Source organism: Hemiscyllium ocellatum, chromosome 28 (assembly GCF_020745735.1).
Source record: "Hemiscyllium ocellatum isolate sHemOce1 chromosome 28, sHemOce1.pat.X.cur, whole genome shotgun sequence".
NCBI classification, from domain to species: domain Eukaryota; kingdom Metazoa; phylum Chordata; class Chondrichthyes; order Orectolobiformes; family Hemiscylliidae; genus Hemiscyllium; species Hemiscyllium ocellatum.
In genome coordinates, this window is record NC_083428.1 from 8,702,306 (window position 1) to 8,722,134 (window position 19,829).

The following is a 19,829-nucleotide window of genomic DNA, read 5'->3' on the forward strand; positions in this document are numbered from 1 at the left end:
GAGCAGCTGTATTCTGTATCTTGAAATAATACTGGCACATTAATAGAAGCTATACCAATACCTCTTTGTCTTTTGCACTGGGTCTCTACACCATCTGCACCTCACTCCTTTTACACCTCTGTGAAAATTATAAGATAGAGTCATACAACATAGAAACAGACTCTTTGGTCCAACCAGGCCATGCCTACTGTAATCCCAAACTAAACTAGTCCCACCTGCCTGTGCTTGGCTCATATCCCTCCAAACAATTCTTATTCATGTACTTTTCCAAATGACTTTTAAACATTGTAACTATCCACATCCACCACTTCCTCTGGAAGGTCATTCCACACATTAACCACTCTCTGCGTGAAAAATGTTGTCCTCATGTCTTTTTTAAATCTTTCTCTTCTCAACTTAAAAATATAGCCCCAATCATGAAATCCCCCACCCTAGGAAAAAGACACCTGCCATTAACTTTATCCAGATCCTTCTTTATTTTATAAACCTCTGTAAGGTCACCTTCAACCTGCGATGTTCCAGTAAAAAAAGTCCCAAACTATCTAGCCTCTCCTTAATTCAAACCCTCCATTCCTGGCAGCATCCTGGTAAATCTTTTCCAAACCCTCTACAGCTTAATAATATCCTTCTACAACAGAAAACTGGACACTGGAATGGAACATTTCAGCGATGAAGAGATACTGAGCAAGCTTAGGTTAATAAAAACTGCCCATGCTGGAAATCTGAAACTAAAAATGAACTAAAAAGAAACTCAGCAGGTCTGGCAGCTTCTAAGGAGTGAAAGCAGAGTTAAGAACGCTCAGAATCTTTTCTTTGGTACCTTTTTGAGTGTATACGGTTATGACGGGCACAGAATGGGTGGACAGAAAGAATTATTCCCCTTTGTAGAAGGGTCAGTAACAAGACTGAAAGGCAGGGCGGTTAGAGGGGATTTGGGAAAAGCTTTTTCACCCAGAGGATCGTATAGGGATCTGGAATGCAGTTCCTTTGGAGGGTTGTTGAGGCAGATAATTTCAAAACCTTTAAAAAGTACTTGGATGAACACTTGAAGTGTTACTAGGCTATTGATCTAGTGTGGAATAGTGGGACTTGTGTCGGTAACAGTATATTTTTGGCAGTACAGACTCAATGAACTAAAGGGCCTCTTCTGTACTGTGTGCTTATATGATTCTGGTGAGGACCCATTTTCTCCTTTTTACATCTTAAATCATATACATTTCTCTTTCTTTTTCACAACCACATGTCCTCTGTACTGGCCCCCTACATCATCTGTTCTGCTGCTTCTGTCAAAAACATTTTTAAAATTCCAACAATTAAAGAAGATTCATACTGGATGTAAAACATTAACTGTGTTTCTCTCTGCTGTCAGATCTGCAGAGTTTCTCCACATTTCCTGTGTTTGTTTCAGATTTCCAGCATGGGCAGTTTTTTTGTTTTATCAACCTAAATTTATTCAGTCTGTCTTCATCGCTGAAATGTTCCATTCCAGGCAAAGGAGTATTTTGCTTTTATCCCAATGTTCCTCTGACTGGTTGCCCAAAATATTCATAATTGCAGTACACTGCCTTCCCATGTCTAAACAAGAAGCCATTATGTTTGGAAACATATACAAATATAAAATGTAATACTTATTAATTACAGTATTGTGGTAGAGTCCTGCACTTCTCCAGAACAAAGATTTTAATTACAGATGCTTTATCAATTCAGAGTAATAAAGTAAAATGCAATCTGTTGCCCACATTTTTTAATATTTAGATCAACTACTGAATATTGAAGCACTATCTCAACCTTAGCCCTAAGAAATAGGAACAAAAAGAGGCCCCTCAAGCTTGTTCCACCTTCAGTTGGATCATGTGGCTGGATTGGGATTGGTGGGGGGGTGGTGGTTGGAGGGTTTGAGCTATAGGGAGAGGCTGAATAGGCTGGGGCTCTTTTCCCTGGAGCGTCGAAGGGTGAGGGATGACCTTATAGAGGTTTATAAAATCATGAGAGGTATAGATAGAATAAATAGACAAAGTCTTTTCCCTGGAGTGGGAGAGTCCAGAACTAGAGGGCATAGGTTTAGGATGAGAGGGGAAAGATATAAAAGGGACTTAAGTGGTGGAGGCTGGTACAATTGCAGCATTTAAAATCCTGTGGATGGGTATATGAATAGGAAGGGTTTAAGAGGGATATGGGCCAATTACTGGCAAATGGGATTAGATAAAGTAAGGATATCTGGTCGGCATGGACGAGCTGGCCAAAAGGATCTATTTCCATACGTACATCTCTATGACTCTATGTCTGGACGACATTCCTCACAATTGCTTTCCTGTGTAACCCTGGATTCCCCGACTGATCAAAAATCAATCTGTCTCAGCCTTAAATATACACAAGGACTCTGCCCTCGCAATATTCTGTGGCAAAGAGTTCCAAAGACACTCACCACTCTAAGAAAAGAAATTCTTCCTCATCTCAGTCTTAAATTGGGCTCCTTTATTCTCTGACTACGCCCTCTGGTCCTAGAATCTACGATGACAGGAAACATTCTCTTAATATTTGGCCTATCAACCCCTTTAAGAGCTGATAGTTTCAGTGAGATTACCTCTCATTCTTCTGAACTCCAGTGAGTAGAGTCCCAACTGTTTAGCCTTTGCTCATAAGACAATCCCTCTAGAATGGGGATCATCCTAGCAAACCTTCTCTGAACTGCCTCCAATGAAATGATACCTTTTCTTCAATAAAGGGACCAAAACTGTTCACAGTCCTCCAGATGTGGTCTCATCAGCACCTTGTACAGTTAGAACATAGAACTTTACAGCGCAGTACAGGCCTTTCAGCCCTCGATGTTGTGCCGAACTACGAAATTAATCTGACGCCCATCTAACCTACACCATTCCATTATTATCCATATGTATGCTTAATGACCATTTAAATACTATTAACATCGGCGAGTCTACTACTGTTGCAGACAGGCCATTCCATGCTCCTACTACTCTCTGAATAAAGAAGATACCCCTAATATCTGTCCTAAATCTATCACCCCTCAATTTAAAGCTATGTCCTGTTGTGTTAGCCTTCATCACCTGAGGAAAAAGGGTCTTCACTGTCCACCCTATCTAACCCTCTGCTTATCTTAAACGTCTTGATTAAGTCACCTCTCAACCTTCTTCTCTCCCATGAAAACAGCCTCAGTTCCTTCAGCCCTTCCTGAAAAGACCTTCCTCCTATACCAGGCAACATCTAGTAAATCTCCTCTGAACCCTTTCCATAGCTTCCACATCCTTCCTATACTGCATTGACCAGAACTGCACGCGATAATCTAGGTGCGACCTTACCAGTGTCTTGTACAGCTGAAGCATGACCTCGTGGCTCCAAAACTCAATCCCCCTACGAATAAACAACAACACACCATATGTCTTCTTAACAACCCTATCAACCTGGGTGGCAACTTTCTGGGATTTGTGCACCAGGACACTGAAAGTTTTCTGTTTATCTACACTGCCAAGAATTTTACCATTAGCCCAGGACTCTGCATTCATGTTACTTTTTCCAAAGTAAACTACCTCACACCTTTCTGCATTAAACTCCATTTGCCACTTCTCAGCCCAACTCTGCATCTTATCTGCATCCCTCTGTAACCCACAACAACACTATCCACAACTCTGCCCACCTTAGTGTCAGCAGCAAATTTACTAACCCATCCTTCTACGCCCACTTCCAGATCGTTTATAAAAATGACAAACAGCAGTGGCCTGAAAAGAGATCCTTGTGGCACACTACAGGTAACTGAGTTCCAGGATGAACATTTCTCATCAACCACCACCCTCTGTTTTCCTACAACTAGTCAATTTCTGATCCAAACCACTAAATCACCTTCGATCCTGAAACTCCTTATCATGTGTGCAATAGCCTACCATATGGAACGTTGTAGTGAGATATCCCTACTCTAATACTCCAACCCCCTTGGAATAAGGGCCGGCATTCTATTAGCCTCCCTGATTACCTGCTGCACCAGTGAGCTTACTCAACCAAATTCAGACAACACTTCCAATACTGACTAAATTGGAATCTCTATATGGGCATTAGAGTTTTTTTTTAATGCAGTGTTTTGTTTTTACAATTTTTTAAATGAATATATTCTTGTAGATTTGGAACACATTGTAGAAGCAATTCAGAAAAAAAATGTTTATTTTAGCTTTCTTCTACTTCAAAGAAGAAAGATAAAATAAACATTTGTTGTTTTGAGTCAACTCCAAAACCTGAGTGCAGGTTAAAATAATCCATGAAGTGGGTGGCATTATTCAAGTAACAAAGAGGTATGTTGTTTACCATTTGTTAAATTCCATTCACATAACTCATTTAAGTGGTATAGATCAGTATGTAAATAGAACAATAGATTTGGCTGAGAACTGCTTAATTGAGCATGCATGTCTTTTCTATCTCATATTCCGCACAAAAAATAGACACAAAACATCCAAGTGGTGTTCAGAGGGATATATAAGATATTATCTGTACTAAGTATGGCAGGGCCTCAAAGGGCTGAATAATGTCTTCTTCTGTGCTATAGTGAATTATAAGAGGATATAAGAACATCTAAGTATTAAGCAATTCAAAACAAGATATGATTGCACATCATGTTTTCAAAATTAGACAATCTTTTATATCTGCTATTAAATTGCAGAAAGCTATTTACTCAATTGAGCTGACCGCAACATTTTGTTAGTAATTGCATCTCCAATAATTTAATTTTAATTCTTCCCAATATCCATGACACTTCTGATTCCTTACATAATTGCATTGCTTGCTTATTTTCATTGCAATCTGTATTTTTAGTGTTTCTCTGCTCTCCAGAGAGCAGATTTTATATTTTGTGTGCCTATTTGGTGGGGAGCATGAGAGAGAGCAAAGAAAAGCATGCGCAATGAAGCAGTTCTCAGCCAAATCTATTGCTCCATTTACGTAATGATCTACACTACTTTGATAAGTAATGTGAATGAAATTTGAGAAATGGTAAATCACATACCTCTTTATTGCTTGAGTCACACCAATCCATTTCCTAGATTATTTTGACCTTCCTAGGTTATTTTGAACATAACAACATGACAGTTGGAGGAAGAGTGCCTCATCTTCCGCCTGGGAACCCTCCAACCACAAGGGATGAACTCAGATTTCTCCAGTTTCCTCATTTCCCCTCCCCCCACCTTGTCTCAGTCAATTCCCTCGAACTCAGCACCGCCCTCCTAACCTGCAATCTTCTTCCTGACCTCTCCGCCCCCACCCCACCCCGGCCTATTACCCTCACCTTGACCTCCTTCCACCTATCACATCTCCATCGCCCCTCCCCCAAGTCCCTCCTCCCCACCTTTTATCTTAGCCTGCCTGGCACACTCTCCTCATTCCTGATGAAGGGCTCTGGCCTGAAACGTTGAATTTCCTGTTCCTTGGATGCTGCCTAACCTGCTGTGCTTTAACCAGCAACACATTTTCAGCAAGTGACTCATTAACCTGTTTTCCAGGGCTATAGATGAGAGATGAATATGGGCCAGAATTATGGGAAAACTCTGTGCTTTTCTTCAAAAAGTTACATGTGGACAGGCAGAAATTTAACGTCTCATCCGAAGCAGTGTCTCCAGTCAATTCAGCACTACCTCAGTATGGAACTGAACTACCAGTTGACATAGATTGAAGATTTGTGCATGGATTGGAACCCCAAAATCATTCTGACTCAGAGGCAAAGTGAAATCAAATGAGCCAATCTAACACCTTTCCATTTACTATAATTCTGAATAATTGTTAAACATTATTAACACCTGGATCTTTACTCAACAGCAATCATAAAACAAGAGGCAAAAACAATACAGAGTAAGGTTTCATAAACAACAACGAAACATCATCAGGTAATCCATATTTAGTTATATTAATCAAAGACACCAGAGCTTCCTATCTTTCTTCAAAATCTACCAAAATATCTTTTACAACCAGTTTTTTGAATTCTTGATAGGGTGTGGGCATTCCTCCCTAGTAATAACCATTTCTAATTGCATTCGAGAAGAATGATGTTGATCTATCTTCTTGAACCACTGCAGTGTGTCTTGTGTATATATACCCATCACGCTGTTAGGGAGGCATTTTGACCCAGTGACAATGAAGGAACAGTGATATATTTCAATCTAACCTGATGTTTAGCTTGAAGGCTATCTTGCAGGTGGTGGTGTTTTCATGTATCTGTTGTCCTTGTTCTTCTAGACAGTAGTGGTTGTGGATTTGGCAAGTGCTGTCAAAGCAGTTTTCATCAGTTGCAGCAGTGTTACTATGTAAGTTACTGCTGCTACTGTATGATGGTGGTGAGGGGGTAAAAATTTAAAATGGTGGATTGGGTGCCCATCAAACTGGCTTTTGGACGGGGATCTAAGATGGCGGCGATCTAAGAAGATCACACTGCAGAGCTTCGCATCGCAGCAGTTCTTTAACCCACCCAACCCAGGTCATCAGGATTTCTTGGGGCGTTGGAAAGATTGTGGAGCCCCAAGAAACATTTAAAAATTGACTTACCTGTATTTTCAGCTGTCCAGAAATGCCTAAAAAGGGAGGAGGAGCATCTGAGGCTGGGCCTGCAGCTCAGCCTGCAGCAGCCTCGGAGCCGATTACTCTCCAGGACCTGGTGAACCAGCTCTCGAAATCTCATGAGATGTTGGGGAAACAGATTGAAGAGAAGCTGGCTCCAGTCTCTCTCATGCTACAGAAGCATGAGCAGCAGCTGGGAGACCTGGAGAAAAGGACGGATGAGGTGGAGCACAGGGTCACAGCGGTGGAAGCTGATGCCAATTCATTCAAGGAAGAGATCCAAACCCCAAAGATGCAGGTTCATAACTTGCATGGCCAAGTGGACGATCTTGAAAACAGGGGCAGGAGAAAAAACATTCGGATCATCAGTCTGTCTGAGGGTAAGGAAGGTGAGCGGCCTGCGGAATTTGTTGAAGATTGGCTTCCAAAATTCCTTGAGTTGGAGACTGGTATGAGAGGATTGAAGATAGAGAGGGCTCACTGGATTGCAGCACGGAGGTCGGGTCTGAGTCAATGCTCTTGTCCTTTCCTGGTGCGGTGCCATCATTACCGGGATAAGGAGGGAGTCATGGAGGCTTCCAGACTCCATGGGAAGGATCCAAAGGCCCTAATTTATGAGGGGTCTAGGATCATGTTTTTTAAGGACTTTTCAGCAGCAGTGATCTAGAAACGAAAATCGTACGATGGTGTCAAGAGAAGATTGAAGGAGCTTGGGATTCAGTACTCCCTGAGATATCCAGCAGTGCTTTGGATCACCTTAGATGGATCCATGCATCTCTTTGACACATCGGAGACGGCAAGAGACTTTGTGGACAAACTAACCTAATTTAAACAATTGTAGTATGTATAAATATTGTTGCTTGGGTATGCGTTTATCATTCTGTAAAAGAAATGGAGGAAATCCGGTTGGAGCTTTGTTTTTCCTCTTTTTCTTTCCTCTATTGATAATAATTTGGTTCAAACTATGGCTGGCGGTGCTTAAGATGTACATTTTAAATTTCTAAGTTAGGACATACCAAAGGATGGGTGGAGTATTTATTCCCCTTTTTTTTATAAAAGAATGTTTTTTTTATTCATATTGATATTCTATGGGGTGTTTATTCTTTTTAGCTTGTGCTTGTGATGCGGCTCTAGCTGGGAGAAGTGAAGGTGGTTGAGATGTTTAGATGCCTATTTATGGGCAGTTCGGGATGGGTAGTTGCCCCCTCCGGGCAGGGGGTGAGTTCCTCTACTCAGCGCTATTGGCGCTTTATATCTTGGTTTGTTTTCTGGTTTTTGTTGTTTTTTTATCTTTAATAATTTTGCATGTTTGTTAAATGTAGTGGTTTTAGTTTATGTCGTTTTTATATTTGGTGGACCATGCGACACTAAGGCTTAGCAATTTGTGGTTCGGGTTCCTCCTCTCTGGAATTTAAATGTAAGTGCAGAAGATTATGGCTAATGATTTGATTAAATGGTGTACCTGGAATATCAAGGGAAGTCACTCACCAATTAAGAGGAAGAAGGTACTTTTTTTTAAAGATATTTTTATTAGAAATTTAATATTTTGACAGATTTACAAAAATAAACAGAACTTTCAAGCACAAACATTAATATAAAAATAGATCTTAAATATATAATCATCAAAATTCAAAGGAATGATACTAAAGAAGAAAGAAAAACAATGAAACTCAGTTAACTACTAATCTAATCCACAATTATCCAGAGTGTATAGTTGAGTCACTTACATCCTTCAAACAAGAGAAAATGTTCTCTAATACACTCATAACAGTATAATAAAAAGGAAACTATTTCCAAACAATAAGAACAAAAAAAAATAAAACATGTTTGAATGGAGATCCTCCCCCTTGTTCTCAGGGGGCCTTACTTCCTTTCTAAAGGTCCACCATATCCTCTCCCAAACAGTGTCCCACCCTTGACCCGGGCGCTCCTTAATAGGATTTAGATATAATACCGAGCTAGAGTTAACAGTGAGCGCCCCACCCCCACCCCTCCCCACCCATACCTGAGTATATCTGATAGCATCAATGCCACGTACAAACACACATAACTATAAAATTACAACTCCAACAGATTACAGTTAAGTATAATAACATAAAATAGCAAGGGAAGACAACCCTGCTCCCAGAAGCAAAAGTAAAGTAGAGTAAAGTATCCACTTCTCCCCACGGAGTGTGGAAGAGGCAAGCCAACATAAATTGTCTCTTACGATTTATTTAAATGAGTCTAAAAGTTCCTTAGCCTCTTCTGGTGATCTAAAATTATACTCGGATCCTTCGTGGTTAAAGCGTAACGTCGCTGGGTAGCGTAAGGTGTATTGAATATTTAAGTTCCTTAGACATTTCTTCACCTCATCAAACGCCTTCCTCCTTCGTGCCAAAGCCGGGGAGAAGTCCTGAAATAACATAATCTTGGATCCTTCATGGATCATGGCTTTAGGATCCTTTCCAAGATTTCTGGAGGCATCCAGGAGTATCTGCCTCTCCCTATAACTCTGCAGCCGGAACAGGACCGGGCGTGGGCGCTGGTTTGGGCCAGATCCGCGTACTGCGACCCGGTAGGCCCACTCCACCCTTACCCGGTCAGTTTCAGCCCCCAGGTTTAAAAGCTGGGGCAGCCATCGCTCCAGAAATACTGCTAACTGTCCTTTCTCTTCTTGTTCAGGGAGGCCCAGAAGACGGATATTCTTTCTCCGATTTCTATTATCCAGGTCATCCATGTAGATTTCAAAGGCCCGGACTCTCTGCTCCAGAGCTCGCACCTGTTCTGCAGCTGTTTGTGCTGCAGCCTCGGAGGTCGTGGCCTTTAGTTCTGCCCCCTCCACTCGGCACTGTAATTCATCGAGAGCCTGGCTGTGTTTCTGCAGCTTTTCTTCGAATGCATTCCATCTCTGTCTGGATTCTGCAATGAAATTGACGAGTGTCGTTTCCAGCCTGGCAATCATCTCTTCAAGGCCTGTTTTTACATCAGCTGCAGCCGGAGGAGGAGAGGAGGGTGGGGGAGGGGTCTTTGTTTTCTGAGAGCTGCGGGATCCCTTTGGTTTACTCATTATCCACTTAATATTAAACTGCTTAAATATAATAGTAAGCAGCTAATTAAGGTTAGAAAATTTTTTTGGGTGGTTTGGTAAGTGTGGTGGGGGTGAGTAACTCACTTTACCCAGGTTTTGGGAAGAGCTCTGTAAACTCAGACTTGCTGAGTCGCCGCCATCTTGGATCTCCAGAAGGTACTCTTGAGTCTTAGAAAGGAGAAGGTGGATATTGCTTCGTTACAGGAGACACATTTGGATGACAAGGAGCATCTGAAATTACAGCAGAATGGCTTTGACCAAGTTTATTTTTCATCATTTAATACCAGAAGTAGGGGAGTAGCTATATTAGTAAGGAAAAATCTCTCATTTAAGTTGTTGGAATGTGTTAAAGACACATATGGGAGGTTTGTAATTCTTAAAGCCTTGATAAATGGGGAAGAATATGGCAATTTAAATGTTTATTGTCCCCCAGCTCATCCTCTTAAATTCTTGGTAGATGTTTTTTTCTAAACTGTTAAGTCTCAAGTCTCGGCACATCATTATAGGGGGAGATTTTAACTGCCTCATGGACCCCACAGTAGACAGGTTGCCTAAAGGTCCCTCAATACCCTCTGCACAAACTAAACAGTTATTGGGTTTGTGTGGGGAATTAGGATTGGTGGACGTCTGGAGGTGTCTCCACCGTATAGGTAGGGATTTCATGTTTTTCTCCAATCCACACAGATGTCACATGAGGATTGATTTTTTTTCTGACCCCTGCGGTAACCCTGGATCTGGTAGCATCCTGTACGATTGGTAATATTGCCATCTCTGATCATGCTCCAGTGTACCTCATGGTTAAAATAAAGGATGTTACAGTGGATTCAAGGTACTGGCGAGTGGACCCCTTTATTCTCGTGGACAGCAAGTTCGTGGAGTATTTCTCTAGGGAATTTCGGGCTTTCCTAGACATCAACATAGGCTCAGTTGATAGCTCATCTGTTCTCTGGGAAACTGCCAAAGCTTATGCCAGAGGGTTAGTTATTTCATATTCCACAAGTAGGAAGCGGCAGAAGGGTGAGCAGCAACGTCTCCTTGAAGCATGGTTGAAGGCAGCCGAGAAGGCCTATTTTGACAGACCCTCATTGGTCAAACTACAGAGGATTACGGCACTGCGGTCTGCACTAAATTCCGTGCTCACACAGATGGCAAAGAAGGAGCTGGCTTTTGCAAAGCAAAGGTTATACGAGCATAGTGACAAGCCAGGCAAATACTTAGCATACTTTGCCAGAAAGAGAAGTGCCCCACAAACCATTACGGCGATTAGGGAAGGGTCTGGGAACCTAACATGTGATTCTAAAAAAGATTAATATGGTGTTCCAGAGATTCTACTCTAAGTTATATCAGTCTGAGAATTGTGAGGAGGGGCAAGCCAAAATTGAATCCTTTTTTAGAGATCTGAAGCTTCCGGGTGTGACTCCCCAACAACAGTCCTTTCTCAATGCCCCATTATCAGAGCAAGAAGTGCAGGAAGCTGTGAGGCAGCTTCAGAGTGGAAAGGCGCCTGGTCCTGATGGACTTCCCAGTGAATTCTATAAGGAATTTATAAGTATACTGTCAGGTCCGATGCTGAATATGTTTAATGATTCATACAGTCATGTTTGTCTCCCACCATCTCTGAGAGAGGCCAATATTTCACTTATCCTTAAAAAAGGGAAGGATCCGGAAAACTGTGCTTCATACAGCCCCATCTCACTCTTAAATGTGGACTTTAAGATCCTTTCTCAGGTTCTTGCCTTAAGGCTGAAGACTGTGTTACCCTCTATGATTAAAGAGAATCAGACGGGCTTTATAAAGGGTCGCAGATTCTCCAATAACGTTAGGAGGCAGTTTAACGTAATTCAAGCATGCCAATAGCAGTCAATAGAGGGATTGGTGATTTCTTTAGATGCAGAGAAGGCATGTGACTGAGTTGAGTGGCCGTACCTTTTCTATACTCTAGACCGGTTTAGTCTGGGTGAAGTTTTCATAAGATGGGTAAAGGTTCTCTACAGTGTATCTCTCGCTGCAGTCATTACCAACGGGGCACGATCAAGCAATTTTAATATTTCTAGGGGCAGCCGGCAGGGCTGTCCCCTTTCACCATTACTTTTTATGTTGGTGATTGAACCGCTGGCAGAGGCCATTCGCAGGGATCTCAATATATCAGCTCCAGAAGTGGGGTCAAAATTACATAAGATCTCGCTGTACGCAGATGATGTTCTAATTTTCTTGACAAATCCAGCAGTCTCAGTGTCTGATAGAATGCATTCACGTGTTTGGCGCTTTTTCAGGGTATAAGATTAATTTTGCTAGATCGGAGGCTATGCCTATGGGTGCTCTTACAAAAGAGTTGGCTCTTGAGAGTGGCTATCGATTCCCATTTAGGTGGTCACAGGGGGGTTTTGTGTATTTGGGCATATTCATTAGTCCAGTTCTGGATTGGCTGTTCAAAGCCAATTTTACTCAATTATTTGAAAAAAATTAAACAAGATCACCAAAGATGGGAGGCACTTCCAGTCTCATGGTTGGGTCGGATAGCGCTTATTAAGATGAATATTCTCCCTCGTTTGCTCCCTCTGTCAGTACTCTATATCCCCAATTGGGGGGTGTCACCTCAGATGAGTGTGATCGACTCTGCAAGATGTGGGAAAGAGAACTGGGTGTTGAAGTTTCTTCAGAGGCATTGGAGAATGCAAGGAAGATATCAATTTGCAATAGGACCCATGCTTTACAGTTGAAGATTCTCCACAGGGTCCACTTAGCCCCAGACCATTTGTCAAAATTTAAACCAGGGGTATCTTCAGCATGTCCCAAGTGCAAGATCTGTACGGGTACTCTTACCCATTGTCTTTGGTCTTGTGACAGGCTTCAAACATATTGGAGCGCTGTGGTGGGTGCAGTGGAGAGGATTTTAGGTGTAGGGGTGGAGAAGGACCCTATTTCGCTCCTTTTGGGCCTACCCATTATATTTCCTGCAGACTCGCATAAGGAAAAACTTTTCAATATTCTTACATTCTGTGCAAGGAAGAATATCTTGCTAGGTTGGATGTCAGAAATCCCCCCCAGGCTTGTCGCGTTGGTAGAAGATTGTTATGGATTTTCTCACAGCTATGGTACACCACAAAACCGAGAATTTTTACAAGACATGGCAACCCTTTTTGAAATACCTGGACACAGATTTATCTGCCACACTAACAAGGGCTTTTATATAGCCATAACGATTGTGTTTCATGAGTCCAATATCCAGGGAGGAGGAACTGTGAATGTATGAGTGTTTTGTTTGGCTGGGCTGAGTTATTACTATTTATTTGTTTGTTGTTAGTATTTATTTAGTTAGTTAAATAGCTAGTTTAGGTTTTTTAAAAATTTTATACTCCTCTATGTATGTTTATACATTTGTATAGGAGGGTGGGTTGAGGTTTTTTTTATTATTTGGATTTAGTTTTGTCCTATTTTTGTACTGTTTTGAATTGCATTGTTTTGTATTTGTTGTAATATTTAAAAATCTATTTTTTCTTAATAAAAATATATTATAATAAAAAACTGGCTTTTGTTTTCTGGTGTTAACCTTCTTGATAGTTGTTGGAGCTGAATTCATCAGGCAAGTGGGGAGTATACCATCACCTTGTACCTTGTAGGTGGACAAGATTTGGGGAGTCAGGAATGAGTTAGTCATCCTAGAATTTCCACTCTCTGTACTGCTCTTTTGTCAGTATTTACATCAATGATCCACTTCAGCTTCTGTTCAATGATAATCTCCTGGATTTTTCATGCTGAATGTCAAGGGGAAATGGTTAGATTCTCTCATATTGGAAGAACTAATTGCTTGTCACTTGAGGGGCATAAATATCAGTTGCTACTCATTAGCCCTGTAAATTTTAAGTTACAATTTAAACTTAAATCCCATGTTTATTTGTTTGAGACTTTAGCCATTGAAACATCACCAAAGTTATAAAGTAATACTCGTAAAAGCAGGGCAATAACTTTGTGGTTTTACTATGGTTTCTGTTTTCTGATTCCCTTAGGGTGCAGAGTTGACACTCAGTCTTAAGTAAAGCCACACCATGGTATTGAAAATTAAATTGCAATGTATCAGGAGGTGCACAACTAAAAGATGATTTATAACCTGCTTAATCATTTGAAAATATTCCTCTCTAATGTGAAGTCAAGCAATTGCTCCATCCTGTGGTTAGATATAGAGTTAGCTGTCCACATGAACACTGCTGCTGCTGCTTGGAAAAATCAATGACTTGTCCTCACGCAGAAGGACTAACTGTTGTGGTTCTGTTCGCCGAGCTGGGAATTTCTGTTGCAGACATTTTGTCCCCTGTCTAGGTGACATTCTCAGTGCTTGGGAGCCTCCTGTGAAGTGCTTCTGTGATGTTTCCTCCGGCATTTATAGTGTTTTGTCTCTGCCGCTTCCGGTTGTCAGTTCTAGCTGTTTGTTGCAGTAGTCGGTATATTGGGTCCAGGTCGATGTGCTTATTGATTGAATCTATGGATGAGTGCCATGCCTCTAAGAATTCCCTGGCTGTTCTCTGTTTGGCTTGTCCTATAATAGTAGTGTTGTCCCAGTCGAACTCACATTGCTTGTCATCTGCGTGTGTGGCTACTAAGGATAACTGGTCATGTCGTTTCATGGCTAGTTGGTGTTCATGAATGCGGATCGTTAGCTATCTTCCTGTTTGTCCCATGTAGTGTTTTGTGCAGTCCTTGCATGGGATTTTGTACACAACATTGGTTTTGCTCTTGCTGGGTATCGGGTCCTTCGTTCTGGTGAGTTGTTGTCTGATAGTGGCTGTTGGTTTGTGTGCTGTTATGTGTGCTAGTCCTTTGGGTTGCAGCATGTCCTCGTTCCATTGTCTTTCCCTTAGACATCCCACTCAGACCAATAGTATCACTACCAGGGACACCATCACACAAACTGGCTAAAGAACTACAGCAGAAACTGAAACACCTGATCAGTGGATCCAGATACTCTATACAGTCAACACAGGAATTCTTGGACATCATCAGAAATATACACATAGACAAGGAAGAAACTATGGTCTCATTTGATATAACGGCACTGTTCACCTCTATCGACAAAATCCTAGCCAGAGAAACAATAGCCAACCTGTTGGACATAAACAGAACAGACAAAAGGACGGTGAACCTATCAACAAAGACGGCATACTCAAACCCAAAGGACTGGCCACACTACCATACATCAAGAGCATTTCCGAACTGACAGCCAGACTACTGCGACCACTAGGACTCATATCAGCACACAAACCAACAGCCACTCTCAGACAACAACTCACCAGAACGAAGGACCCGATACCCAGCATAAGCAAAACCAATGTAGTGTACAAAATCCCATGCAAGGACTGCACAAAACATAACATAGGACAAACAGGAAGACAGCTAACGATCTGCATCCATGAACACCAACTAGCCACGAAACAACACGACCAGCTATCCTTAGTAGCCACACACGCAGATGACAAGCAACATGAGTTCGACTTGGACAACACTACTATTATAGGACAAGCCAAACAGAGAACAGCCAGGGAATTCCTAGAGGCATGGCATTCATCCACAGATTCAATCAGTAAGCACATCGACCTGGACCCAATATACCGACCACTGCAATGAACAGCTGGAATTGACAACCGGAAGTGGCAGAGACAAACCACTATAAGTGCCGGAGGAAACAACACAGAAACGCTTCCCAGGAGACTTCCAAGCACTGAGGACATCACCTAGACAAGAAATGAAACGTCTGCAACACAAATTCCCAGCTCGGCGAACAGATCCACAACAACGAGCACCTGAGCTACAAATTTTCTCAGAAGTACTAACTTTAAAAAGTCATTTTAAAATTCTCATTTTTGAATCCTTCCATTACCTCACCTAACTCTATAGCCCCTCAAACGTATTACACTCCGGGATCACTGTCCATCTCCAATATTTATTGCTTTGCAGTAAAAGCTAGAGAGTGCCCGATCTAAGTTCTCAACCTCGTTTTTCTCAAAACCCGCAACCTCCTTTTCTAATGTTACATAAACATTTATGAGAAATGTTGTCCATATTGTCCTAATATCTTTTTGACTAGTTGTTAAATTATGTTTAATAATTGCTCTGGGTCATTTGGCTGCTTTAAAGTTCTATAAAAAAATGTATCCTTAAATAGCACCTGTCAACTATTTTACAATTTAAATAAATATATTGTTCATATGGAGTATTTTTTGATAAACTTGTATATGGCAACAACAAGTCCAACACACCTGTTCCCAGTTTAAAGCCAGTATTTAAATCTTAAATCCCATTGAGAAAGAAATGCCATCTTCTTAGGGTGAGATGGAAAAGATATATTGGGGACCTAAGGGGCAACTTCTTCATGCAGAGGGTGATGCATGTATGGAATGAGCTGCCAGAGGAAGTGGAGGAGTCTGGTATAGTTACAACATTTAAAAGGCAGCTGGATGGGTATGTGAATAAGAAGGGTTTAGAGGGGTATGGACCAAGTGCTGGCAAACAGAACTAGATTAATTTAGGATATCTGGTCAGCATGGACAAGTTGGACCGAAGGGTCTGTTTCCATGCTATACATCTCTATGACTCTAAAGAAGCTATCTTAATGTTGACCTTGTAACTGCTGTTGATTTTTGGAAGAAATTCAACAGCAGTTATGGTGTCACCATTTAGGGTGGCATAGTGGCTCAGTGGTTAGCACTACTGCCTCACAGTGCCAGGGACCTGGGTTCAATTCTAGCCTTGGGTGACTGTATGTGTGGAATTTGCACATTCTCCCTATTTCTGTATGGGTTTGCTCTGGTTTCCTCCCACAATCCAAAGATGTGCAGGTTAGGTGAACTGGCCAAGCTAAATTGCCCCATTGTGTTCAGGGATGTAGAGGTTAGGTGACTAGTCAGGGGAAATGGGTCTGGGTGGGATACTCCTCAGAGGGGTGGTGTGGACTTGTTGGGCTAATGGGCCTGTTTCCACAGTCAGAATTCTAATTCTAAGATCCATCTAATTCACGTGTGCCTTTTAGGGAAGGAAATCTTCCATTCTTACCTGGTTTGGCTTACGTGTGACTTCCAGATCCACAGCAATTTGATTGACTCCTAACTGTCCTCAGCCTTCAGAGCTAGTCGTTAGTCAGCTCTACCATTCAATAAGAGCATGGCTGATCTGACCTTAACACCACACCCTTGCCATCACTCCAAAAATAATCAGTGTCCTTATTAGTGAAGAATCTATGTCTGCCTTAACATTAATTAAAGACTCCTACCTTCAGCACTCTCCAGGGAAGGCATTTCCAAAGATTCATGACCCTCAGAGAAAAAGTCAGTCTTAACTGGGAGATCCCTTATTTTTACACTGTGCATTACTGATACTAACCTCTAACTACTGTGGTGGGATCTGAACTCATGTTTCTGGTAATTAATTAGTAACATGACTGTTATATTACCACTGCAACGATAATATAGCAACTGTATTTAGAAAGAGTTAAAGTTAAAATGAGATTTCATTCATTTTGCCCTTATGTCAGTTAGGTGCAAAGCTACGTGCAAATGATAATCTTAACCAGCATCTGTATTCAACTGATTGTGTGGTGTATTGATCCAGTCCATACTTTGTCTCAGATCCTCGATTATAATTTCTGCTTGTGATCAGGTGCCCAAGTTGATGTATTCCACATTTCCCAGCAGATGCCGCTTGACGTCATGGATCAATCTGTTCTATAGTATATATCTGAACTTAGGACAGGCTCAGGAGTGACTCCAATGACAGCGGAAGCAGCTCATTCAGAAACCAGAAATACCAACTGGAGGTTAGTCTTATGAAGGTGGTTCAGGAATACGTCAAAACTATGCCTGAACCCTTTCGTTAATGGTACTTAATCTAAGAAATTATTCAGCAGTTAACAATAGCTCCCAGTCACCTATCAACTTCCCCTCTTAGCTTACTGTGACCCAGAGACCACCAGAGAACTTGGTTCCTGGGTAGGAGGTAACATATTCAGACAGGTACAGTATGGAGTAAGGAGGTCGTGAAAGTGTTTTGTTATCAGGGGGCCAACATAAACAGCCTTAAGAGGCTAGGAGGGTTTTGTTTGCACCACTTCAAAAGTCAGAGCCTGGAATAATCAACAGGATGACCCCAAGTTACTAATCCCATATAAAAACCAAACCCATCCCCATTACAAGAAATGGCAAATGGATATCACAAATGAAAATTGCTAAAAAAAAATTTCCTTCATTTGGAGAAACAAACCAGACTGGGTGAGTGATTTGCTGAATACTGTTTTGAGAATTTATGCACAGTATTGGGTTTAGTGTTGTTATGCATTTTAATTCGCTATTCCATTCCAATACCTGACCCCTGTCTCCCACATGATACACTTCATTTAAACAGAATAGGAATGTTGAATTCTTGTCTCAGGATGTGATGGTTACTGAGGAATGTAATAACCTGTCCAAATAAACTGATGATAGTTTATGTCTTTCACTAGCTATTCATCCAAAGCAGGTTATACCCTTGTCTGTCGTATAAAGAAAATGGGATTCCATTTCCCTATGGTACATGATGTTACATTTCAGGCCTTCTTGTACTACGGTAGTACCCCCAAATCTAGACCATCTGGTGCAGAGATAAGTCCCAGTTGCCCTGATGTGTAAAATATAATTGCACAATTAATAGAAATAGTTTACAGGTCTTGTGGTGCAGTCAGTGTCCCCATCCCTGGGCAGAAGGTTTCGGTTCAAGTCTCACTTCACAATTTGATCACCAAAGGAGTGTGGACACACTAGTTGATAACATATTTTTAAATCTCTCCTGTTGTCTGCCTTATCATGCAACTTCCTTTTTGTTCCTTCCTCCTCTTCCACTACAAATGCCCAAAATTTCCAATTCTGAAAGACATCAGTCTGGAACATTTATCTTGTTTCTTGCTTTACGAATGTTGCTACTTGACTTGTTGATCATTTCCAATATCTTTTAATTTTGTAGAGGAAAGGGAATTTTCAGCTATCAAAAGGTCACACTGCTCAAATATTCAGATATATGTACACTGCAAAGGTATAATTAAGAGCAGTGGACCCAGTAATCAGATTCAATTCAGCTGATAATTACCTTTTCCAGCATTTGAATTCCTATGTGCACACTTTTAAAATACGAGATGTTTTTTCACAAGTTTGCATTTTAATGCAGGCATTAAAATTCTAAATTTAACATACCTGATACAGCTATTTCTCCTTTAATTAAAAACAGACCGATTTAACAAACTTCAAGACTCAGATAAAACATTTCAGTGTTATACTTTCAAATATATTTAACCATGCTAAAAGTAGTGTTTTGCATATTTGCAATTAGCAAATATGTATATTGCAGTTGTGGTAGGTGGAGTATCAGATGAAAGATCCACTATTAAAATGGTTGATTTTCTCAAGTGACTCATTTAATAAATCACTCAAAAATGTAAACCGCTCAATGTTACAATAGTGCAGAATGAAATGTAATGCAGCTTACATTCAATGTTGTGGGATTTCTGTCAATTGATTAATTCATGGAGTAATGGCTAAAAGCCATTAGAATAGCCCTGTCCCCTGGTCATTGAATAGATGCATTCTCCAAAAATGATACTAAGTTACACAGAGCAGTGAAGTACTTACTGCCAACTCTGCTTATTTAACAGGTGTGGACGGCAGCTGAGATATAAAAGTTGTTAGGCAGAGAACAGGACGAGGCGATTTAGACCCTCAAACTGGTTTCAATTAAGCCTTGGTCAACCAATGCCTTACCCTCATTTACTCATCTGTTCCAGATCTAAGTATTTAATAGAAATATGAACTCGAGGTTAAGAATATTTATTGATCCAGAATTCACAAGTTTTGCAGGGTTAAGGCCCACCTATTTGCATGGAAGGGTGGAGTGCTTCCTGACTTTAGTGTAAAATTAGAATTAAGCTAAATTGATATAATGTCCCTTTGCTCTGGACTCCTCAACTGGAGGAAATTATTTGTTTCTGAACTATGAGGTAATTTTAAATGCCTGATTATTTCTGCCAGTGATGAAAATAATTGACACCATGTGGCACAACTTAAGTTGGACCAGCTAATCTATTTCTATACCTTTTAGATGTTCTATATAGCACTTTACAATTAATATGAATGAGCACTCTTGTTCTTTCATTGGAGATGTCTAAATTTGGGATTAAGTGACCAAAGCTGATCAAGGTTCT